Source organism: Sebastes umbrosus, chromosome 18 (assembly GCF_015220745.1).
Source record: "Sebastes umbrosus isolate fSebUmb1 chromosome 18, fSebUmb1.pri, whole genome shotgun sequence".
NCBI classification, from domain to species: Eukaryota; Metazoa; Chordata; class Actinopteri; order Perciformes; family Sebastidae; genus Sebastes; species Sebastes umbrosus.
The window spans coordinates 22,106,871-22,134,427 of NC_051286.1; positions in this window are offsets into that span (position 1 = coordinate 22,106,871).

Below are 27,557 nucleotides of genomic sequence, written 5' to 3' on the forward strand. Positions count from 1 at the left end.
GTCAACAAAGCATGGAGGAGCTCGGATTACAACACACACACAGAGGGAGAGTGACTTCTTTCTCTGCTCAGGTAGACATTACTCCTCTATATCCTTACATAGCTAATAGTCGTTTACTGCTATATTAATGCTCTGGATATCAAATTTAGCACCATTAAAATTAATGACTTGTGCTTTGTATTTAGTATTGGCAGGTCTATGCTGCTTTCTGCTGGGCAACATTGGAATGCAATAAACCTCTTTCACTTTCTTTTTCCATGTCCTGATTTGATTTTAATGTGGTATGGAATAATTATGTCACAATGAAAAACAATTTCAGTTATATAGACATAAAGACATAAAGCCAAAAAAAATCTCCTATTAAAATAAATGTTTTCATGTAATTGTGACACAGTAAATACACACATTAAAGGAAATACATATAGCAGGGTGTATTTCACTTAGTTTGATTTATCTTAATTTAGGCCTTCTAAATCTTCCATACTTAGGTTGGTTAGGAGTAGATCGTAGATGGCAGCAGTACAGAGAAAGGAGGAGAGCACACATTCTGATATATGTTTTTCATTGATCCTTATAATTATTATATTATATTTGATTTGAACAATTGACAGGATGTTACACCACTTCTATCTGTTATTTATTTTGCATTCTAGAGGTGCAAACTAGAACAATAAAGCTGGCATTGATTTTGCTGAATATGAATAGAAAGAACAGAATGAATATAGCAGATGTAGGATCAAGTATTGTCTCTGATTGGCTGTTTCTGTCCTGAAAACAATAGTCATTGAACAACAATATAATATATTTATACAGTAATATACATATATGGATAAGATAATAGGAAATTGGCTGAAATGGAAACAATAAAAACTGTAGCAGGCAAGAAAGACCTCTTCTGCTTGTAGGTAAAGTGCATCAGCGAAAACATTATTAGAATTTAGTAGCATACTGTCTAGTGTCGACAGGGAAGAAACAAAATCAATGTTAGTTTTATTCTTGTTGTTTGCACCTCTAAATAATGCAAAACAAAAAAAACAACTGCACTGTCCTGACATTCAAGTTGCATTGTGGGTAATGTAGGGGATAGGTTTTGACAAGGAAGAACAATCCATGGAATAAAAAAGATGATACCTGCATAGATTTTAATACTTTTTTTTTTTTTTTTTTAAGTCCATACAGTATAAGCGCAACGCTAAAATCGGTGGATACAAGTTCTGTTTTTGCACTTCCCAAGAGCTTTTCTGATTGCACACGTGCATTCATGTTCTCCACAGCATCCTCATGGTTAAACTTAATTTCTATAATATTTTCATTAAGCTTTGCTCATCAATGTAAATATCGATATAAAACATTTTCTAAAAATACAGGATTTCATGATTTCCTCTTCACCCTGAAACAAAATTAGACATTAGTAACCACAAATGTCCGTTTTCATACTCAAAAAATATAAGATATGTTGTATTTTATGACAGGTATTGCAATTCTAATGTCTAATATCTTTACATGGACATGTTTCTGAAATTGCAGTTTTGCTAATATCGCAGATAAATGGCAGCTAGCAAAGTCTGCCACATTAGCTTTGACTCTCAGCATCTAACATACATGAGTTCATCAGTAATATTTAGTTATTTTTAAATATAGTTCAAAATACACAATCACTAAGCTGTATGGTAAGGACACACAATAAATGCTTGAGAAGAAAAGGTGATCTTAAACTTGTTATTCACTTGCTATATATTTTAACATAAAGTTATATGTATATGAAACAGTTCCATTTGAAATAATGTCGCATTATATGTGAATTAGATCATTTTTGCATATCTCAACATTGAGACCACAGTTTTTGGGACATGAAGAAAAGTGGTGTTTGGACCCATAAAATGCTCCATAAATTTTAGTAAATCACATTATTTAGTAATTATTTTTTATCAAGTCAAGATGGGTAATAAAACTGTATATATTTATCAAGCATTGCACTGCAAATTTAATAAAAAATCCAAATTTCCATTGCTGGGACTTAAAAATGGCCGTAGTTGCAGAAACACCCATATATATTATGATAATAATCACAAATTACAGCAAGAGCTACGGGACCATAGCGATTTGGCCAACATGGATGCCGCCGAAAACTACAATGTCCAGGCCTGTATTTTAAGCCATGCCAAGCCCGCTCCTTTGACCTCATTTGAGAAGCTTTACTGTGTTTGGCCATGCTCAGACGGCAGACAGCAGGAGGTCCACTGCTGGCACAGGAGGCCACACGACCAGATGGAGAACTAGATAATTATAGTTCTGTTCAATGGGATCATTGACCACTTCAAGTCATTTTTGGCGATTTTGAAACTTACACGGAACAGTTTATATGCTGAATAAGGTGGAAAAAAAATAAAATATAAAGCCACTGGAATCTGTGGGACTTTATGTGGCTGCCAGTGTAAAATAAAGGTATTTGTGGGTTGTTGTTTCTAATCATTAAAAGTTTACTTCTCTGATAAAAGTTTTTTTAAGCCATTAACAGTGATGGAAAGCGGCCTCAGTCTGTGCAGGCCTTGGCTGGGAGCAGCGATCACATATGTCTGGAACATCAGCGGATGAGGACTTCCAGCCAGTCTTTTCAGATGTTGGAAACAATCTCTGTCCTAATTGGGGGATGAGGTTCTCCATCATTTTTTAATCATAACTTATTGCTGATTTCCTGTGAATCAAATCTGCGGCCAATTTTAGTCAAACCGTGGATGAGATATTGTACGGCAGTCCAAGAGCGGAGTCACAGGCAGTGTGTGTGTGTATGTGTTAGTTTGTGTGTCCAGCTTTACTTCATTTGAATCTATTATGAGCACTTTTCCTAATCCATGACCAAAATGGTAAAAGGGACACATTTCTTCGAAGCCCATTAAGCACAATGTAATGAGCGTTGATGCATTTTTAAGAGACAACCCTTGGCCGGAAACACGGCGCTGCCTTCCTCATAAGTCCAATTTAATCTTTTTCTCATTATGAATTATGGTACGGAGCTTGAGGTGCGTGTGAGCCAGAAAGCAGATGCTGCCGTCCTCGTAGGAAAATGGTGTCCATAAGGTAACCGCGCACACACGCAAATACGCACACACCATATTCCTTTTCTCGGTCTGCTTTTCTGCTTCATAAACGCACAAAGACGAAGGTAAAGGAGAGAGACTGGAGGGAAAATAACAGAAAGGACTGGAGTTTCACTCAGAGACTCCTTGCACATTGAGAGTGACTCACAGGATGTCGATGTGTGTGAAAGAGAAGGACAACTTCTGATAGCACACACAATACACATTTCAAAGGTGTTTTCTGACATTTAAAAAAATATGGTTCACAAATATATTTCTGATGGACACACAAATATTTAGAAATCCACAAATATATGTATTTAAAAGTATTTGCAATTTTCATCAAAAATATATTTGGATGTTGTTACATTTATATACAAACTGCTGTTTGTGAACTTCACTGAATTTGTGTGTGAGTTTTTTGAGACTCCCCTGACGTCGCTCGATCCACAAATGCGTTATTTTTCAACAGGGAATTATCTGCAGCCAATCAGACGTCTCCCTCCTTTTCAGCCAATCACATGAGCGTGCATGTATAACTTGCGGGAAGACCCGCCCCTTACACGGCTTCTGATTGGATACTGGCTTGTAAAGGCTAACGGTAGGTACCTTAGCTATGATGCTAACCGGAGCTTCGAACTTAGACAGGTTCGCGAGGAGTGCTTTTGTTCCCGCAGTCTGATAGTAGGTTATAAATCGGCGATAGGCGATAAATCAACTGTGTAGAAAATTGCAAATGCTTTTAAATACATATATTTGTGGATTTCTATTACATTTATTTAATACAATAAATATGTGTGTGTGCATCAGAAATATATTTGTGAACCGTTATTTTTTTATATGTGGAATTTTTTTCATTTACATACAACGATAAGTGTTTTTGTGCATATTGAAAAATATTTTTGCGGAGAGAATCATTTATATATAAATCACAAAATACATTTTTGAATCCTTCTGTGTGCATTCATTAATATTGAGACTCATCTGACTCCATAGAGTACTGTACTACACTATAATGTCCACTATGTGTTTTTTTGTTTGACTGAGTTATGACTCTTTAAAATACAAAACAGTCTGATGTTCTCTCTATCTGTTTAGAGCACATTATCATATCTATATCCAAACAATATGTTCATATTCTTTAACATTTTCCAGTATTTCAGGCAGGAAAAAAAATCAGATTCAAAATGTCACAGAGACCACTCGATTGATTATTTAATTGACTGGCTAATTGACCAATCTGCCTTAAATGTGCTACTGTACATTGACCCACATTCACCACTTAAGCATCGATAAATCATTACTGCATATATTTTACAACATTAGTGTAATCAGATGAGACTACTTTGTATATATGAAACCGGCTTTACAGCGTTTGTTAAAAAGCACCTCCAACCTGCTTATCCTGTTAAGCAAAATGCAAAATAAACATGCGGCGTGCTGCCAGGTAGAGCGGGGGTGGTGGGAGGGGGGGCACGATTAGCGGCGTCCTCCGAGTGGCAAGAAGCAACAGGGTTTATGGGAAATGTACTTCTAATTGGATAAGCATCATCACCAACAGCAGCAGTGGTGTGCGGTTACCATCGTTACTGTATGTCACTCTTCCATTGTGTTGTTTACTTAGCATATTCAAACCAGTGTGTAACCTAATGTAGCTCGTGATTTGCAAGTCATAACAGGCTCATAAAGGACATAGCAAATGGAAAGTTGTGGTGCACTACGATCAAATTGAGGACAAACTTCTGGCTGATTAAAGTTTCCCAACTCCAGCAGAGTTTCCTTTTAACCAAAGGATGTTACAAACCGGAGCGCTGCTGGGCTTGCATCACACAAAAGACTACGAGCCATGACTTCCGTGAGGGGAAAAGCCTGAAGCTAGCTCATGCAAATCAAGAAATCTGAAATTCATAAGTCATACCTGATAATTGGCCGAGCGCAACGCCTCTTCGCCAATTAGTCATTTTTGTGCAGAGAGAATTGTCACACAAGGAGAATCGACACACACACACACGAAGGTTTACCTCAGAGCCGACTCCCAGAGTGACTGGCTGATACTCATTTCCAACTCTGCTTTGTTTGAGGCGAAGAAAAAAAAATCAATACTTTATTGAGGAATAAAATAAAAGAGGAAAACAATAGAAAAAAGAAAGATACTTTTTCTTCAAAGCAGCATAACAAAACACACAGTGTGTCAGCTGCCTGGTAAGTGAATGGAGCAAATCACTTAGTCTAGCAGGGTTGGGCAATACCACAAAATTTTGTTTTGATCCGATACCAAGTAATACAGGGCCAAAATCACCGATATTGATATTGATACCGATACCAATACTTTTTCTATGGTTAAAGGCAACTTATACTATGTTCTTTAATGTTGCTTTCCACTATTATTTACTTATCACATGCATATTAAAATGCAGCAAGGCAAATAACAAAAATATGCTTTTTCTATTATTGTAAATTGGATGGGCAATGTTTTTTTTTCTTCCATAAACTAAGTGCAATCATTTATTTGTTTAGAACAATGAATGTTTTAAAACTTCTTTAGTGCAAATAACAAAAAAAAAAGCACAAACTACCGATCTTTGTCGATCTTCAAAACGAGACGTAGGTATTGCTAGTATCGCTAGTTTCGGATCGATTCGCCCACCCCTATAGTCCAGTTACAAATTTAAAATCTATTGTATGTGTAAACATGCTGAAATATTGTAAATGTCGGTAGTAATATTTGTCAGAGGGACCCTAATTTCAGAATGTCTATTCATGTATCTAATAAAATACAAAATTAACTGTTTACCTTAGAAATTTAAAGTGTATTCTCATGTTTAATCACAATGTTTAGGTACATTTTAGATACATCTTTTTCTCAACCGATCTGATTTCAAAATAAAGGCCTGTTTTATTGTCATGTTCAAACTAATAATTTACAGGTTTACTAGTTGTCTTGTGTTAGCCTGTGCATTAAAAGACAGGCACGATATTTCATACCAACAGGAGAATACACTGTTGAGCTATGGCAGAAAATGTTGGCAAATTTTACTTGAGCGCTACCCACATAATCAGCTGTGATGCTCCCACAAATGCATGATCCTTACAAATTGGACGTCATTGTGAATGTAAATAAACAGGCTTTCCAACGATGTAAAATACAATGCCAATTAGCATTGTAACAACAGACAAATAATCCACCAAACACAAATTTCCAAACTTTTTTTTCAAGTTTATTTAAACTTACCTTTTTAAAACTGACTTTCAGTTAGTGCTTCAACTTTAAAATAAGGAAGTTATTGTTGCACTTTTTAATGATACAGCACAATTTTATAATTTATAGCAAATTGTTTTGCGGACCCCCTGACAGAGTTCCCCGGACCCGACTTTGAGAATCACTGGGTTAGACAACCCTTTTGTGACCCCGTTTCCATTCAGCTCCCCATCTGTGCTTTTAAGAATACGTCTTACAACATCCAATTTTAGACCGACATCGGTCATAATGACATCTTACAAGAAGCCTGTTTCATTCATGACTAATTTCAAAACAGCATAAGTCCCATATTTATTCCTCTGCCTTTGAAGCTGCACAGCACGTCTTTGGAAATAGACCAATGCTGTGGTTTCATATGGAGTATTTGTGCATCGTAGGCATGGCAACGTGGGACATTGGTTATCGTTGGCGTTTTATTTTTTTTAAATGTACTTTATAAATAAGTCTGATGTGATTGGACTAAAAAACATAAAAGCAGCAGTCTTTTAAAATGGAATTGCATCCAGGTGCTGAAGTCTTTGATTTGCACCCTCCTATGTTATCTGATCTCCAGCCAGTGTTGGAAAGTAACTAAAGACTGGCCCACACTAAAAGATTTTTCAAATCATTTTCAAAAATGTGAGACCCCACACATAACGACATGTTATTAGAATTTAACAGTTTTGCTCCTGTAGTGTGTTGTGAGCAACGATTTGGCCAACAACAAATTCCATTCATGAACAACAAGAGTCCCGACTCTCAACAACAGAAATCTTTCAAAATCTCTCGTAATCAAACGTGCCTTCAGTGTAAACAAACATAATATATAATCTAATCTTTTTAATCTTTATATATAATCTATAATTATTGGAACCATCAAAAAATTGGGGCTTTGCTGAACATTGTCAGGAGGGAGGAATCAGGCCCAAAATCGGCTATTCTCGTGTAGCGTGTAGCGTGTAGCCGGCATAAGTACATTTACACAAGGCTACTTAAGTATAATATTGAAGTACCTGTGCTGTACTTCAGTATATCCATTTTACATATGCATGATACGAAATTGTACGTTATACTCCATTACATTTCCCTGACTGCTGTTACTTTACAGGTTAAGATTTTACATTGAAGTGGTTATAATCAATATTTTTACAATAATGTATCAAAGGCCATGAAACAATGGGACGATGTGAAAGGGGGTTGCTGACGAATCCACAGAGAATTATCACCAGATTCTGCAGCTCCCCTTAGCTTATTGTTTAGCTACCACAACTTTACTGTTTTGGTTCACTCTCACGGCTCTCATAGTCTTGTTTTTAGCCGTAGTAGGCAGCTGTTTTCATCAGAAAAGCTCTTAAAATCCAAGCTTTGCTCGACACAAAGTTACCAATAGCTGGTGAAGCTAGCGGGGCATTTAGAAGCTAAAGGGCCAGATATTTCCCTCAGAGGAGAGTGAATATTTGACTTAAATTCACCACGTGGACAGAAACACGACTCCAAACGAAATCCTGGGTTGGCAGAATTGTACAATGTTGACGTTTACTTCTAGTGAGTGGGCCGTTTTACATATAACTTATTTAAATTAACTTATTTAAATTAACTTCAATGTTAACCGTTTATATGAAAAAGTCTGATTCTCCACAGTCCTGACGAAACTAGACAGCTTCAGTATGCCAACATTCTTATTTATCGTCTTGCCCGAAATGTACTGTAAATGGTCTTCTATAAAGCATTCTGGGGGAATGAAAGATGACGGGAGAGTGCGTCTTTCACAAGTAATAAGTCCGAAATGCAGAGGAAGTAAAAACAATTGTGCATTTTCTTTATGTTATAAAAAAAGAGACAAAACAACTGTGATTTGTCATCAATCATACTTGCAACGATTTCAAAGATGGAGTCTTTTCATCTATATTTCTCTCAAAAACTGGAGATGAAACACCACTTTTCATCTCAGGTTGTACTGAAGCATCAAAGTGGTATTTCATAGCAGGACACCTCTCTCTCTCTCTCTTTTTCCCTCTCTCCCTCCCTCCGTCACTCTGTTGGCTGTCTGTCAGCATTTTTTCCCCTTTTAACAAGCCTTTCTACTCCTGAGTTGTCATGTGGGTTTATAGAATAAATGAAAGCAGAAATGCTACAGATGGAATATGCAACACACAGAGTATACAGTAGATCTGACATGTTGACCTAAAGGAAATCAGCAGATTTGTTATCGACATGCTGGTTTGTTAAGTCCTTTATAGTTGCCTGTGTAGCAACATTTGAAGGTTAACAAGGGCAGGCTTGAAATGAACCAACACTGCACCATTTAGAGCCTCATTATCAGCCCAAGGCCATGGTGACAGATTTGTGTCATTCTGGTGCTTAGCCGCTAGAACCCATTATCCATTATCATGTCCATATCCATTAAACAAATACATCTTTAAGCAGCCAACATCATAATTGTGATACTGGGATCTAATACAATATAATGTTATGGTGTTGGTTGTGTGTGTGCGTGTGTGTTTGTAGTACTCACGTTGTGGGGACATTAATCTGTTAACACAGTCACATTGTGGGGAATCACTTACCTTTTGGGGGCAAGATGCACGTTCCCATAACGTAAATCATTACGTTTTAGGGTGACAATTTGGTCTAAGGTTAGGGTAGGGGTAAAGTCAAGAAAGTCACAGTTTGTCCTAGGTTTGTTGTAGTATCATTTAGTTTTGTATGAAACCGCTCAGTGAACTACATCTCTCATCTATTTTCCGAGCGCTAATGAAACATTACCTTATGACTTTTATCCAGTGACTCCTAGTCTTTTTATCAGCCAGGAAGCGAAAAAACGAGCGAGAACAGTCGCTCGTGTGAGTACATCCCAGTACGAAACACACAGGCATTGTAGCTTCATTGAGAGAGAAAGTTATGACGTCACTTGCACGACTTTTGGGTCTGTAATCTTTCTAATTACGTAATTTCACAGTCCTACAGTTTTACAGTTTGACTTGAAAAATTATCTTTTAAATTGGCAACATCATATGTGTAATTCATGGCGCAATTCAAATGAGATCAAAAATGATTTCTCTCTCTCCGATGACTATCATGTATATTTATTTCTAAAATAAGGTCCCATGGTGGTCATGAAATAGGTTTGTTACGTAAATTCTTATGTAGCCCACATGATTTAAAATAACTCAACATTGACTTTTGGTTTGACACGGGACTGCTCTCCTGGGTGGAAGTCCTGTGTTTGACCCTCCCATCCACCTCGACCTCTGCCCTACAAGGCCTTTGATCAAAACGTATTTCTGTTGAACCTGGGAATTCCCGCCCGTTCTCATTCCCAGGGCTTCAAATACCAACGCTTTGTCATCGGTGTGTCATAACGTCGCATAAGGCACCCTTTAGTGTGTGTATGAGACGCACAGTGCTTTGAAGTAACTATAATGTGAACCCATCCGTGGCAACAGCTCCAAGAAAGTGCTCTGGGAGTATGGTGACGTAGTTAAAAGAGCAAAAAAACATACATAGGTTGGGAGGGAGGGAGGGAGTGGTGGTGGTGGTGGTGGTGGATGGGTCCAACAAACACAGGGCTTTCGTCCAGGAGACCACTGTTCCAGTCCTGTACATGAAGTTTCACTTTCACTTTGCAATCAGCTGTTCGTGTCCCATGTTCACAACTTAATGTTTCATTTTCACTTCACAATGGTAGTAAATTTAAGACCAAACATGGTGTTTTTTTCCTTAAGTGGGTCTAAGCATCAGTATGTGACGAACTTGGATGAGAATGTGTTGGGAATTTGCGTGTCCGCCACGAAAAAGGATCCTAATTGACTTTCCATTGGCATTGTATCTGTGGTGCATGTGTCATTTTACGCATTCCGTCCCACCACCACGTAATGCGCCGTTAAAAGGCTGTGGTCATTTCACATATTTATGTAATTCAGGTTGGTTATGAGAGTGGTATCAATTTTCTCATCTAACTCTCAGCAAGAAATCAAAAGTATTTCCCAAAATCTGCTCTTAACCACGATTGACATATTGCACATTGCCTATGCTATTACATCATACATAAGTATACATTTACATTAAACAGTCCAGCAGGAGCAGCTGGGTCCAATATTACAACTGCGTCCTGTCCAAACACAAGACAGAGCTCACTCCCATAAATTCCAGCATTATCAAAACTGTAACAGTGCCAAACACCCCTATTTTTTAAGACATAACTTCATCTTGTGTCATTTTTCACTATCCAATACAAGGTACCCATTCAGCAACCAACCCCAATTCCTGACACAATTACCCCCTCGGACCCCGCACGTCTCTGGTCCCGTCTTCAGGATTGTGTGAACCCTTCAGGCCAGACAGCATCAATAAGTGCCTGACAGGCCTTGGAAGAGCCTCATTCCCAGACAGCAGTGGCAAGATGAAAGACAAATGAAGAATAATTGACTCACAGCTCTCGGCCAAAGGGATTAGTATGACTGAACTCATGGGATCTCTTCCACTTTCTCTCTCTCAATCTCTGTCTGTCTTGTCCTCTCCCCATCTGTCTTCCTGTCTCGTTCGCCGTTCTGTTTCTCATGGCACCACGAGCACCACCCCAGAACCACACTGTCCATTAATACCCAACAGAAAGGAAAAAGTTATTAAAGACATCAATAAACTTCATTAGAATCCAAAGGGAAGTAAGTGACCTCATTTGAAATGGCAACTCAGAGTTTGCCCAGGGACTGAACTGTGCCTCTGCTAATGTTGAATTGTTTTTTTTGTTTGTTCTCCTCTCGTCTTCATTGGCGTCACGCACACTTCAAAAACTGATGCGGGCGAAATGAGAATATGAAAAAGGACACATTTGACACAAACAAATATAATTCAAGGTACTCCAAGTTTCTCTTGTATACACATTGTTATGCAGAACACAGTGGTACTTTTGTCTGTGTTTGAAGCAGCTCATTATTTTCAAGGGTTTATGGAATCCAACAATCTCACCAGTCAGTCAGATCAATGATACGTCTATTATTCGCAGAATCTGCTGTGTCATATTAAGATGTTTTTGTTCCTGTCGTGAAAAGACTTTGCAACCGGGGATGGTAACCGAGATCTGAAGCGTTACCCTAGGAGACTGTGAACTTTTTAAAACCCTGATGAGTTAGTATTTCTTCTTGCAGCACAGCAGTCTGCATTGAGGGTAATTGGGGAAGAAGAGCTAAAGTAAAGAGATATGAACATGGGGAATGTATTGGATTTATATTCCTGGAATGAGAACTTGTGTGCCCCAAATGTGAGGCCTCTTTCCTTGTAATGAAACCATGTGACAACTTTGTGATAAGCATGTGTGCACTCACCTCCATGGCTGCATTAACCTGTTAGTGTGCCTTTGGGCAAAAGGTTGCTGTTGGCCCCCCTATTGACCCCCAACCTACCCAACCCATCCCATCAAGTACAGTGAACATAGTAGAAAATACATAGAGTACATAGAGTTTCTGTATGTCAGTTAGCATTAATTTGATTGAACACGATTTTATAAAAAAATGTGGGTGTATATAATATATATATATATATATATATATATATATATATAAAATTGTATCCTTTTTGCCTGTCATTTGTATGTCACGCAACAAAACCACTACAAAAAGTGTCATGGTGTGGCTTAAAATAAGTACTTAAACTAAGTAAAATACATACGGAATCAACGTAACATGAGTACAAAAAACACATCACAAACGTCACAAAAAACAAACAAACATCACTAACGTAGCTTACAAAATAAAACACCGGTCTCGAACACCAGTTTCCTGGTTTAAAGTCCTGTGTTTGTTGGACCCGTCCGCCTTCCCTGCCGCCCACCATAAGCGATCTTTCTCGCTACTTTATTCTACGTCACTGGCTCTGAGCATGACATATTTACACGGATGCGTATACATTGGACTCAGTACAAATGCCATGCCAAAAGCAAGAAAGGCGTTCATATTGCACGCTAAATGCCTGCAAATTATCGTGGCAACAGGCTGACCCTTAATACGAAGCTACTGCCAGCGGCTAGTTAGCTTAGCTTAGCTTAGTGACTGGAAACAGGAGGAAACAGCTAGCATTTTGTCCAAAGGTTACAAAATCCACCTGCCAGCATCTCTTAAGCTAAGCTAACCGGCTGGTGTTGGTAGCTTTATATTTACCATGCAGATATGAGAGTGATATCGATTTATACCTTAAATTACAAGCCTTTTGCACTGTACTATCTATTTAGTGGGAAATTTAGCTTACTACTGGAAACTGGTAGATTTTTTTGTAAATTACTGGGAAATGTAGTTAACCTACTAGTGTGCAAACAATTTACAGTTTACAGGGATGAGCACTGCAAGGCAGCAAAGCACGAATGTCGGACATACTGCATCAGAATATCGCACATCCTGCTTTGTTAAGGTTGTGTTGCCCCCTGCAACTTGGATTCAGCATCGTCTCCTGAGCAATGCCAAAATTCAGCTCCAGGAATGCAGGCATCCCGGAGAACAGTGGAACAGTGTGACCAATGGCCACATGCAAAGCTATATGAGCTGTTAAGTTCCTACGCAGGGCCTTTTGTGTAGTAATGAAAGACCTGCCTCGGTCGATTATGTAGTACTCGGTGCAATTTTCTCCAACAAATTTGCAATTAATCAGAATTACCAATTAGCACCCAGTCAACCTTGGGCATAGTTGCTAATCCACCCTTCTTACTTCTAGATCCTCTTTAACAGAATGCAACACTAGATGTAGACTTGCCGCACCTTTTCCAGACACTTATTTGGGTAAATGTGATATCTGCATATTCCCTGGTTTGCTGTGTTCTTCAGCAGGGCAGATGGTGGCGGTGATTTCTTGAACTCCACCTCCCTCATCACTGCGGCGTCCTATTTCTATCCATTTATTCATGCAGTGATCTACAGAGGCATCCATTCACCCACCCACTCATCCATCCAAGTACAAACCATTATGGAACATTATCATGTAGTCCGTCTAGCTGAACGCTGCCAGTGGCCTCGCTCTGCCCAGTATCCTCCCCTGATCTCTCCTCGCTTCCCACTACTAAAGACCTTGAACACCCAGTCCTCTCTCCTGGGTCCATGTAGGCCATCTGTGCTCCAGACAAGCATGGAAAAGCAGTGTTGGGTTGCCGCCTGCATGCAGGATGTCCAGGGTGACACAGATCAATACGAGGGGTGTGGATGAGTGAGTAAAATGAGCATTGATTGCCAGGAGGCGGCACAGTGCAGAGTGGGGGCCAAAGCTGCGTAACACCTACCGATGGCCTCGGGGTGATTGCCAGCGCCGGGAGATTCATGTTTGCGTGTGTGAGAAGTACGTTTTTGATTTCTGTATATGTGAGACCACCAGGCTATAACAAAATTAAATCACCTGAATGCATACAACATTCTCATAACTGCAGTGCTTCACAATTTTCAAAAAAATCCTCAAAAAAATGTAATTCTGGAAGGAAATAAATGAGTAGCACTTAAAAGGCTGTTCTTTCAACAGGTGTATCCATAACCCAACAATAGATCCTATAGCCCCTGTGTGCTCCTCTACTGTACATTGGCATATCTCATTATTTCCCCCCCCTGTTGATTCTCAGGCCATCACTATTTTGAAACACAAGTAAGGCAGATAACCTCCAAATTGTGCTGGAGATCTGACTCTCAGCAGCTGTTTGAATAGCGACAAATTAAGCTTGAATATGAAAATAATGATTTATTTTTAAGCCTTGGAGTGGAAACAGAGCACTAAAACCAACAGTGCATGCAAGTTTCACATCTATAAAGAAGTGCCAGAGCCAGATACAAAGCAATACACAATATTCATTCCAACTAACTTGTGAGAATCCAATAGATTGTGTCTTTCTTCACAGTGCGTATTACTTTTATCAATTTCCCCTTTATTTAGTAATTCGATTAATTCACTAGATCACTTTTCCCTGTGTTCTGAAACTGTCATTTTTTTTGTGTTTAATATTGTGTAATAAAAGAAATATCCAGTCATTTTAAGATACTGTTTGATGGATAAACCCCAGCGGCTTGTACCGAGAGACGGCCAATTTAACATCTGATGTATGGCAGTGATGTGTGCCAAAACTGTACCACTGATGGGATGGAGGGTGCATTGATAACTAGGCTCCAGCAAATTTAAAGACACTGCAGGCATATAAATTTTTGCCTTCATTGCCCGTAATTAAAATTAAAAAAAAGTTGTTGCAGTTGATGTAGCACTGAATGGGATACAGGCTTATCTATAACTCCAGTGTGTGTTAATGTATGTCCACACTGATAGCATATTATAATAGCCATTATTAGTAAAAGGCGAAAAAATAATTAACTGATGGAATCAGTGAAACACCTTCAGCCTGCATCAGTACAATGACTGAACGATGGCAATTGAACAGTTATTGTTTAATTGTGACATTGCCTTTTTATTACATCGTAACTTGCAGCTTTGTGACACTTTTAGTGAAATATTGTTATGTCATATTTTGGCAACCACATATTAACTATGAAGGGAGCATTGAAGGCAAACATTGAAACAAAAATATAATTTATATCTCTATTTGTAAGTCATGTATTGATATGTCATATGAATCCTGTTTATGAAGATAGTAAGGGATAAACAAATTGTTAAACCAATTTAATTCCATATTTAGCATGTAAATGATAAAGTATTTAAAAACAATACAGTGCAGCAAAAACATTAAGGTGTGAAGGTTGACTAGGTTGATGGATACATAACACATTCGACACAGTCTACCTGGGTTTGTGTGCTGTTAAAGGTGCTATTGATAACATTGATAACATTCAGCCACTAGATGTCGCACTCCCCCTCCCCCGGTCGATTGCATTTACTTCACAACAAGTCATTGCCAGGCACTTACCATCAATCTCAGCCATTTGTCCATTTTTTCCACTCTAACTGGCGACCCAGAGATACCAACGTTGTTTTATTATTGGCTCACAAGCTTTGTTAGAAGTTGGAACCAAACGTCAGATATCTTCCACAGATATAAACAAAACATTAATTTTGGACCTGCCAACATTTTCAAATGATTAATTCACAATAAAACATTTTTTTTCAGGAAAAGACATAGACAATAGGCTATTACCAACAACAACATCAGCAATGTGTCTCGTGTATGGTATCACGTCATTTACCGTGTATTTCTCGCATGTTTTTGTGACAAAACGTAGTTTGGAGACCTCATCGGGGATTCCTCCCGGTGAAAGATCTTGTAGTGTGTGACCCCCTGTCGCCGGTCAGTCATGTAGTGTGAAAACCACAACCCCTTCAAGACACCTGATTACGAGACAGAAAGATGTGTAGTGTCAGTCATGCGATCTGACGACTTTGAAAGTCGCGTAGTGTGAATATGCATTACAGTTAATCCCAGAGCAGCACTGTCTAATGAGTTAAGTGTGATGTGACATGATTTGACTACTGCATAGAAAATTAAAACACTGTCAATGACTTCCTCACTTGAAAATCCATACTAAAACAGAAGAGAACAGCGTTGAAGTATTTTTTCATGAATAAATTTATGTGTATATGAATTTAATGACGTGAAAAATAATACCCAAGTCAGATGACTCAAAGTTACTGTCACTAATAATCCGAGAATGCTGCACCCATGGCTTTCCAAATGACTCAGTGCAGTCCTGCTCGGACAAGAAATGACACATAATAGCTGAAGACAATTATGAGTCCACAACACAAGGTGTTCTCGAGATGGCACAATATATGTAACACTTTGATTTGATGGCGAATATTTTTCCTCCTTTTTTATGGTGAAAGAATTGTAGCTTAATTTAAATGCAAATTTGGGGGATATTTTGCGCAGCAATGTGACAGCAGCCTTTTTTCAGTAAACTAATTATTCCAATGAGATGCACTCTTCTTCCAGCTTTGAGTCACTGGAGAAAAGGTGGGTCAGTTTGACTTCACAGTCATTACACCGAGGTCTTAGAATAACCTGGAGGAATGACATTTGTAAACTCGTCTCTAAGCTAAAGAGCTTTTTTTTTTTTTTTTTTTCCGTCTTTGAGGACTCTGGTGGACAACTCAGACTGGATAAAGAGATTTCTGCAAAATTGGATATATTATGTTCCTAATTCCTACATACAGAATAACTAGAAATGCTTTGAAATTACAATATAGCAACTCCGCTATGTTAAAATAGTACTACTTTGACTCCTGAGAATTATCCTCCATGTGCCCTTTTTGGGGTTTTTATTACTCTGATCAGTCACGCTGTGTATCAGTGCTGCTGTCGTGAAACATTCCGAGCACATCAACCACGGAGCATGAATACTTTATAAAGGCAATAAAGCATGCGTTTATGGTCGCCGCAATTATGGCGAGTCATATCCCCGTGCAGTCCCTCCGTTAAATTTCTTATAATTATCACCATGTCGACAAATTTGTGCTTTATTATAGATGAAGAGTGATCATCAGCTGGGGTGTTTTTATTGCATTTTTTAATGTTGCCAGGCGTCGTGTCATGTGGAAGGGAGGAAGAGATGGGAAACCAGTCAGATGTTTATGTGCAGCATGTGGATCGCAGCGAGTGAGGGAAGCTGCTGTGCTATAGCTGTCAGCAGCCACACATGTTAGACAGACGATTAATGAATATATTGATGCAGACGCACACACACACACTCACACATGGTACAACACATGTTTGAGCTATAAATTCCTCAGGTGGAATGCTTTTAAGACATGGAAAATGCATATTCTATGGATATTTACAGTATTTAATCTTGACATATACACTTATCCACATCTTATTGATGTTTACCATTTTATTGGTTTCTCGAGGCACTGTAAAAAAAAAAAAACTAGAGGAGCATTTCCTAAAGAAAATGTGTGCGTTGATGTTGATTGGTATGATTTTTTAAAAACTTTACAATTAAAGGTGCTATTGATAACACTGATGATGTTCAGCCACTAGATGTTCTCCCTCCTCCGTTCCATTGCATTTACTTCACAACAAGTCTTTGCCAGGCACTTACTGTCAAACTCAGCCATTTATCTGTTTTTTCAACACTAACTGACGCCTTGCTAGAAGTGAGATCCAAATGTCAGATATCATCAAAAGAGATAAACAAAATACTAATTTTGGACCCGCCAAATGTTTTTAAATGATTAATTCACAATCATAATATTTTTTTTCAGGAAAAGCCACTTTTATTTGACACCTTTCTTAAAGCTCTGTGGTTGTATTATTGTAAAAACAATATTTGCCTACCTAAAAATAATATCAATAACACCTTTCATATGAAACTCCAATTTATAAATGCAGTGCAAGTGAATGGGGCCTTGAAACATTTATATTAACACCCTAAAAGGTATCCATAATCTGTACATGTCATCATAATGAATTTATGTACTGTCGATCGGTGTGCAATAGTCACCACTTTGAAATCTGAATGGACTTTGTACTATAAGTCGGTGCCGACTTATAAATACAAACAAATTGAATGGGCCTCTGTAGACTTTAATGTGATATAAAAGTCATAAACATTACATGTCATCATAATGATCTTTTGCACGCTTGATCAGTGTACACCACTAAGCATTTTAAACTTTAAATAGTGTTTGTGCTTTATGCAAGTTCTGAGTTATACATACAATGGGAGAGAATGTATCAAGCTGGTGCCAACAGACAGACTCAAATGCCAGACTCAACACACAGAGAGGTAGTAAACAAAAGGTTTACTAGAAGGCAGGGTTCAGTACACAGGTAGCAGACCAAAAACAGGAAAAGGCATCCAAAAACACTAAACACAGAAGATCTGGGTAAGGTAATTGAAGGCTGGTCCGAAAAACACTCTGAACTGGCCCAGACAAAGGGGAGCAGCAGGAGTGTGATAACGAGGGACAGGTGACAGCAGAGGCTAATGAGGTGAAAACAGGTGAAAACAACCAGGGCGGGGGAGACAATCGCACTGGCGGGAAACACACAAGGGCTGGAAGTTAAAGGGGAACTACTCACACTTTCAAAATTCATACATGTTATTCCTATGGTCTAAGGCAGTCCAAAAAATATTAGTAGACATGAACGACTCTCTCACAAATCCAAAACCTAGAGTGCTAAAACTTGTGATGTCATAGGGTATAAAGTGTGGAGCTCCTCCATAGACAATAAATAGGAAGAGATGGTCTAGACGACACTGAGAGCACCCAGGGGAATGTTCTGAGTATATGGGAACATTTTCTGACAACTGAGAACACTAGAGTAGAACAAAGCTCATGTGGGTATAAAATAGAAAACAAACATTCAACAAAATCAGTCTCTCATTCGTTGTCTATGGAGCAGCTCCAGACTTTATACCTGATGACATCACAAGTTTGAGACTTTCTGGCTTTGAGAGAGAGTAGCTCATGTTCACAAAGATTGATTGAACTTTTCTAAACTATGGAAATAATATAATGGAATTCTTAATTTAGTTGGTGTTCCCCTTTAAGAGTCTGAAACGAGACACAAAGGTGAAATAAAACGGTAAATAATAATTGAAAACTTGAAACAAGGAAAACATAACCTTATAAACGTGAGCGGGGCATGACAGAATGGGCCTCCATAGATTTCCATTTAATATATAATTCATAAAATGTACATTTCATCATAATTATCTTATGTACAGTTGATCAGTGTGCAATACTCACCATTTTGATATTTTAATTTGAACATGTGCCGACATAAATACAATGGGAGTGAATTGGCTTCCATAGACTTTCATACAATTTATAAATAATAATAATTCATAAACTGAACATATAACCATAATGAGCTTCTCTACAGTACATCAAAGTGTAAAACTGAGCATTATGAAATTTGAAAGGGGTTTGTGCTATATACAGGTGCTGTGTTATAAATACAATGTGACTCATTGGTTCTCCATAGACATTGAAGCATTATATAACTCATAAAAATTCATAAATTGCATCAAAATGAACTAATGTACTGTACAACAGTGTGTAAAAACAAGCGTTTTGAAATTGGAAAGGAGTTTGTGCTGTATATTAACTAACATACAAATATAATGGATGTCTATGGAGACTGCCTAAAAACTGTATAAAAGTCAAAGCAGAAATCTTCAACATATTATACATGATTTGACATATCTATGGCCTTGGTAGCATTAAAACTGTAGGGAGAAACAAATCAAAGATGTTTTTTAAAGTTGTGTTTTTAGAAAGAGCTCATTAAATATGCGAATGAAAACGCCACAACCCACATAAATGTATGCATTTTGCATTACAGGCGTGCAGCCACACTAATTTAGAATAGTAAACACACATAATGTCACCGATCTTCTGTGGTTCACCAAGAGAATAGTGTTGAACGTGGAACGATGTTTGCTTTATGAAAGTCTCATTATAAACATTGACATTCAGTAAACACATAAAATGTAAAACAGCTTAACCCTAATGTCACTCGTTAAACAGGCTGTGCATTGAGGATTAAATGAGTCTGAAATGCACATTAAGACATGGTTTAACCAGACTTATACAAGCTTTATTCACAATACCAATGCACTGCTGTAGCTTCTTTATCCATCAGATAGGACATGTTCAAGGTTACCTTTCACTAATGCATACTAAAAAGGACATATTATAATGCTAACGTTGAGTCCTGTTTGACAAGATACTTGAGGTGAGCACAGCCTCACCCCAACCTCAAAGGTGGTATCATCAGATATAAATCTCTCTACATATGGAGAGTTCATTAAGCTCTCATGGATGCTTTTGTGAAAAACAAATTCTGTACAAGTTAATAAACCTGCAACAAAATGAACCTGTTTAAGTTGATTAAAATTGCGATGTTATGCTTTTTGTGTTGCGCATAAAGGAGGATGAGATATGATGGGCGCATAATAAGTAATGAAACTGTAAGAGAAACTGAAAGAGCCTTGGTTGTTCAAAGGGGAAGCGAGAGCTACTTGAGTGGATACAGAAAACAGTGCACTGAGAGGATGTTTTCCTGGGTGACCTTGTTCTGAGAGACCCGTTCAAAGCATCCCCGTGAAGAAAACAACAATTACTGTCATGGGTGGGCGATGAGAGGCAAAGCACCTGGAGAAAACTGCAAATGGAAGACATGAAAAAAACTCATTATTATTCCAAGTTTGCTTCCACCAAAAGGTGTTTTGTGATGCTATGAGCCTAAGCAACCCAGTTTACCCAGCATACCGAGATGGTCACACTTGGTTAAGTAGACATCTGTGTTTTTCAGACGTGGAATCTGTTCCGACTGCTGGCTTCGCATGACAGAAGCATCACGGATAGAGTTGCGATGCAGTCACGTGATATTTGGCACTGATAGAATAGCAGAGATGGAAAGAAAAGTGTTCTCAGTTCTCTCATGAGCTGCATCAGTGACAGTGATGTTTTTTAACATTCATTTCAGGTTCCTTATAGTGGATTCCCCAATACATTTTTACATAATTTATTAGATAGAAGACAGAATCTATACAGTCTGATAGCGACAAAGCATAGTTAAACATGACTCAGTAGGTTTTTGACTGACTCACTGCTCACACACTGTATGTTAAAGGGACAGTTCGGGTGTTTTGAACTGGGGTTGTACGAGGTACTTATCCATAGTGATGGTCCAACACATTCTCACTCCCAACTCGTCAAATACTGCCGCTTGGTCAGTTCCCCTCGGCATTAGAGACCAACGCACGGGATACCCCTCTTGCGTTACTTTTGGATGGCGTGTCAATATACGCTCCTTACATGCATAGTGTCCTTTTTCAAAATAAACACAGGAAGTTTAGGTTTAGGCAACACAACCACTTAGTTAGGGTTAGGAAACGGTTGTAGTTGACGTTAACTTCACTGACTAGTGACTCATGTGACTCACAGGGCTGACGATACTAAACGACTCACGTGACTAAAGACTGACGTGACTAAAATAAGACAATGTTACTTTTAGTTTCACACGGGACACGAACACCGGTCTCCTGGTTGAAAGACTTGTTTGTTTGACTCATCCACCACCCCTCCTGCCTGCCTGGGTTTATATTGGAGTTAGTTGAAAGCCTGTCTCGTCCCATACTGTTGCTAAAGTGTGCCTCTGTGCGTCAGTTTCCGATGTCGAGGAGCGCTTACCAAACAGCGGTATTTGACGAGTTGGGAGTGAGAACGGGTTGGGCGGTTGGTGCGCCCCCAGCTTGGAGAAACAGACGGGAGCACCGGCGCTGGAGCAAAGCAATACAGTGCTGTGGATGGCAGAAAAACGTATTTTAGCCACCTAAAAGAAAGGCTCACCTAAAAAAAATGTATATCCGTTTAAGTGCACGCTATATTTAGTATACTTTCCGACAGCAAACTGAACTGAAAGTTAAATGTATTTATACTGATTTGTCATCTGAGCCTGCTGGCTTTGGAGAGAGTATAGATAAGTTTCACTTTCAGTTCAGTTCCCAATCAGAAAGGAGAAGGAAAAGGTATGTCTGACAGCAAGATGAAGCAGTGAAAATATTCTAAATATAGAGTACACTTAAACAGATATAGATTTTTTTAGGTGGGCCATTCTTTTAGGTAGCTTAAATATGTTTTTTCTGCCGTTCCTATCCACAGCATATTGATTTGCTCCGGTGTTAGTTCTCCTGTCTGTTTCTCCAAATTGGGGGCGCACTGACCATCACCTACTGTAAGTAATACACCTACTATGGATAAGTACCTCATACAACCGCACTTCAAAACACCCGAAGTATCCCTTTAAGAGTTTTATTGGCTATGCATTAGAAAAAAAAAAAAAGCAAACAGGTTTTTATAGACTGATCTGACACAACGGCAATCTCCTTGACAATCTAGGGCTCGTTGAGGGTATTTTGTGGTTTAGCTATTGTTCTTGTGCTTAAGAATTAAATGTTAAATTTACCACAGAAGTACTGAATTGATTTGACCCTGCCATTAACAACATGCACATAGCCTAACACACTTTTCCAAATATTCACAAAACAACAAAAAAAGAGAAGAAAACCAAAAGCAAAACAAAAAAAGGCAGCGCAAGATGGCTTGTAATATCCATCTATTTAATCTTCAGTAGTCGCGTGTCTTGTCAAATTGAAGTCTAAATTAATTTTTATTATAATGATTTTTTCTTCACTTCCTTTGGACACACAGGCAGTTACCAACTGACAGCTAATGCAAAGTAGACTCCCCATTCTTTGTATAATGTGGGATGAACACAACACTGAGTACAAAGGAAGTGCCAATGACTCAGCAGATGCTAAAATAACATCAAAATTGGATGGAAATATTACCAGGTACAATTTAGTAAAATTGTCCACTTGACTTTTACAGAAAAATTACTGTATAATGGACTCTGTTGCTCCATTTAGGATTACCTGAACACTTCTATATTGTGTATGTTGCAGGCTTGTTTAGTGAGAGTTGTATTTTTTATTAATGTATACTGCTGGGAAGTCTCTTTTTTGCATTTTTTTCTTGTTTGCATTTGGTGTAGACCTATGTAATGTCCAACCCAGTCACACATCAGTTTGTGAAATAGTCACAAAATGTAATGTATTGATTTTTATACATGGACACGAATTTCAATTTTTTTTCGTGATGGTCAGCACTAAATCAATTAGTATGTAATCCAAGTAATTGTGAAAACAATAAAGAGCGACGAACACTGGGTAGGGAGGTAGGTCCAAAACAGAGGGCTTTCACCCAGGAGACTGGTGTTTGTGTCGCTTGTAAAACCAGAAGTCAAAGTTGATTTATCTGTCACGTAACTTTTGTACTTAAGTAACGTCAAATCCAGAGTTATTTTAACCCAAACCGAGATATTTTCCTAAAGCTATCCAAGTAGTTTTTGTCAAGTAACTTCCCTACTTAAGTTACAGCACTTCGGGTGTTATTTAAACCCAAACTGCAATCTTTTCCCAAACCTAATTAAGTAGTTTGTTGCCTAAGCCTAACCAAGTCGATCTATTCCTAAACCTAACTAAGTCGTTCTGTTGCCTAAGTCTAACCAACTCAATCTTTTCCTAAACCTAACAAAGTAGTTTTATTTTGAAAAGACTGGAGCAGACGTGTTGCTGGACATTCGTAGGAAAGAGCACAAAAAATGCGTTGTTAAAAGTTGTGCTGGGTGTAACGAAAAAAAAGGGAAGTTCTATTTACACCTCACGAACTGCCGTGAGAATGCTGAATGCTTGTTTTGATGTTTGTATATTTTATGGCATGTCTTATGGTGAAACCGAAGGCAAATTTTCCCACTGTGGACAATAAAGTTTTCTTAATCATCACACAACACTTGCGCTCTCAGACATGCATGTAGACGAGCTGAGAGAAAGTGGAAGAAGTCTCCTAAGGAATTTTACGGGAGTGCTTATCAAAATACCAGAGAGCCGTTAAAACTGAGTTTATATGTAACCTTGTCTCCAATACCAGTCATAGGCCTCAGGTTCTTTTTAGTGTCTTCAACTCTCTTATAAATCCTTGTGATACAGTTCCTATTATGCCAACGTCTACACTCTGTGAAAACTTTCTTACATTTTTTTATTGACAAAATTTCTGCTCTTAGGTCTTCACCCACTTCCTTCGCCTCAGACCTTTCTGTTTCTCCTCTGTGCCCAGCGGTGTTTGATCAACTTGACCCTGTATCCTTCTCCTTATTATCGGAGGTAGTGCATCATCTGCGGCCTGCAAATTGTCCCCTAGATAGCATTCCGTTTCGGCTACAAGAAGACGTTTTTAATACTGTTGGGTCAAGTCTTCTTGCATTGATAAATGCCTCTCTCATATTAGGGTGTGTTCCAGCTTTATTTCTAAGCTACCTTTACTAAAGAAGGTTTTGAAGAAAGTAGTTTTTATTCAATTGCAACATTTTTAAATAACCGTAACCTTTATGAAAAGTTTCAGTCTGGGTTTAAACAACACCGTAGCACTGAAACAGCTTTTTTCAAGAGTTTTCAACGGTCTTCTCTAAACTGATGACTCATAGAACTTTGCTATTCTGGTGCTTTTAGACCTTACCACTGCCTTTCACATTGTGGATCATGGGATCCTTTTATCACGCCTTGAACATTGTGTAGGCATTTAAAGTACTGCCCTCAAATGATTCCAGTCATATCTGTCAGATAGGAGTTTTTCAGTCCTGCTTAATTGTGGGGTTCCTCCAGGCTTCATTTTGGTGCCTACCCTTTGTTCATTGTATATGCTGCCCTTAGGTTCCATTTTTAGGAAGCGTAAGATTCCTTTTCATTGTTTTGATGATGATGTACAAATCTATTTGCCTAAAAAACAAATATTAAAGACTCATTGCAGCCTTTGAGAATAAGACGATCGATAATAAGACCATAAGAGATCATTATGTTTGGACTAACTGACCTATTGGGTGACTCTGTTGGTATTCTTTGCCCTTTAGCTTCTCAAAATCAGCCTTTTGTTAAAACTTTTGGCATGATTTTTGACAGCTCCTTGACACTTTCTAATCAATTTAGTTTTGTTTGTTCTGCTTTTTCCATTTGACAGAAGACTTTTAGGAAAGTAATGGCCTATCTGTCTCCCAAAGATCTCGAGAGAGAGTTATTCATTACCTCGGTTAGACTACTGTAATTCTTTACGTGGGTGTAGAAAAGTCATCTCTTAGTCATCTGCAGTTAGTATAAAATGCATCTGCTCGTCTTCTCAGTGGAAAAAGATGAATTTAAGATTTTAGTGCTTGTTTTTAATGTTTTAAATGGGCTGGCGCTACTTTATGTAGCACAGCTCTTGCATCTTCATACTCCGGTTAGAGCACTGAGGTTGACCAATCAAATGCTGCGGGATATACCTAGAACTACACACAAAAACAGAGCTGATCGAGCTTTTGCATATGCCACCCCAGCTTACCTATTAATTAGGGCTGTCAAAGTTAACGCAATAATAAATTAGTTTTAACACCAATCATTTCTTCAACGCATTAACGTAACTTTACGATTTTACGATTTTAGCGGGCTCAGTTTTAAAGCTTGAGTGAAACTGGTATCGTATGAAACTAGAAAAACCTAATGAATCCAGTGGTACCAACCATGTCATACTAGCTTGTCGGGAAGAACGCTAAATAACGCTCCAATGCTTCCAATGCATGCTAAATTTTGGCAAGGAAAAACTGGCATGGTCATTTTCAAAGGGGTCCCTTGACCTCTGACCTCAAGATATGTGAATGAAAACTGGTTCTATGGGTACCCACGAGTCTCTCCTTTCCAATCATGCCCTCTTTATGATAATCAAATGCAGTTTTGGTCAAGTCATAGTCAAGTCAGCACACTGACACTGACAGCTGTTGTTGCCTGTTGGGGTTTGAGTCAGATATTTGTCATTGTTTTATGATGTTCATTTATTTCCAATTCCAATTAATCTTCTGTTTGGCTGTTATTATGTGTAAATTATGTTTATTGTGTTCTTCCGTTCTTAGTTTTGTTTGCTTTGTATTCATTTGTATTTTGTTCATGTTTAGCACTTCGGTTTGGATGATTGTTTTGTGCTATACAAACCAAGTTTGACTTGCCTTGCCTTTAGCCCTCTGTCTTGGGGATATTTGAACAGGGCTCCTCCTCACTGGGGGTTTGGACTCTAAAAAGTGCGAGTACAAAAAGAAACAAAACATTTACCTGAGCGGAGGAGTAAGGAGTGTTTTTTCACAGTCCAGGGGATGTAATGTCACTGATAGCATCAGGTTAGGTGCACTCACAGATACACGCTCGCGTTCCCATGTGGGAGGATTATGAGTGGATGGTACAGCCCATTGCTTTCTAATAACATCCTCTAATCTCTTGCCAGCTGCCCTTGAGGCTGTCCACTCAGAAAACATTGCAACTTTTCACTTTCAATAAAGCACCTCCCTCTCTGTGCTGCTGCTGTCTCACCCTTTTTACCGAGGAGGGAGGGAGGGAGGGGAGGGGTTGTGTACCTCTCTCCATCAAAGAGATTGGACAGGGTTGGACCCTCTAGTTGGCTGTGCAGAGAGAAACCCATTTTTATCCCCTACCCTGTCAGCCTGAATTAACTGTACAACCCCAACCTTTCAGCCGAACCTCTGCCCATTACTGTCTGTATGGTTTTCTATTTTCTCCCAAGTTTCTTTCAGCTCCTACTCTCCCCTCACTACATTATAACCACTCCTTTTCACACAGAGCATCCTTTGAAGGCACGATCGCGAAATGTTGAAATCTGCTGTCGTTTTGTGTCAGGTGTTGTAGTGCCGGGGCAGGCGGGGTACAACCATCGACCAACCTTTCATCCCGCGTAATGGCTCGACTCAAACCATCCCGCCGAATGCCATAATATCCCAGAGGCCTCTGCTTTCAAATTCATTCTTCTTGGGGGTTACTTTGTCATTTTCAATTCTGAATACTTTCATCCCCTATTACGCTGATCCCGCCATCAGAATGTCGGCCCACTCGCCTTTTTTAAACTCTGTCGTCATTTGTATTCATCACATTTTCAATTTCTCCCACTCGCCATGATGCCGCATAATAGGTTTTGTGCGTATAAGGTGTCATCGGGTTTCTTTTTCCAATTAGCATGGAATCATTTTCCCAGCACTAATCTCAAGCCCTGCGTATAGCCAGCACCCTCCACCACCACCACCGCCGCCACCACCACCCATCTTTGATTTAACGCTTGGCTCGAATCCGGGGGAGTTGGAGGTGCAGCCATGTTGGAGAATCCCCGTGGCCCACAATGTGTTCACCTCCTGATTACTCGCCCTCCCAGGTTTAGTGCTGGTTTATGGAGCATGATATGAAATAAACCCCTTTCGGTCCCCCAACAAAGATTGGTGGCGTAACTCGCACTCAACTCGGGGAGCTCCGCGTTCAAGGATGAGGGGTTCTGGAGATGCGTTTAAAGGCAAGGTGGGAGAGCGGGAGGAAGACGGGAATGTTAATTTATGAACACATCTGTGAGGAGAGTGTCGCGGGGACAGACAAAGCTGGCCGCCACTCCGTGAAGCAGGAGAATGTAGCGCGGATCATCTCGAACCAGTACACACTGTGGGCTTTCCTGGGACTGGAGAGGGAGCGGAGGCAGCTTTCGTGTTCAGCAGCATTAAATCATCTTCTCAAACCACTGCTTCATATGAACAAAAACCCACTGTGTTTGTATTTTATGTTAAAATCCTCAAATATAAACCTTCAAACACACTTACATTACAACCACAAACCCCTTTTGTTTTCCCCATTGGCCCCAATGGTTGATAAACCCGCAGTGTGCAAGAGAGGCTATTAGTATGTACA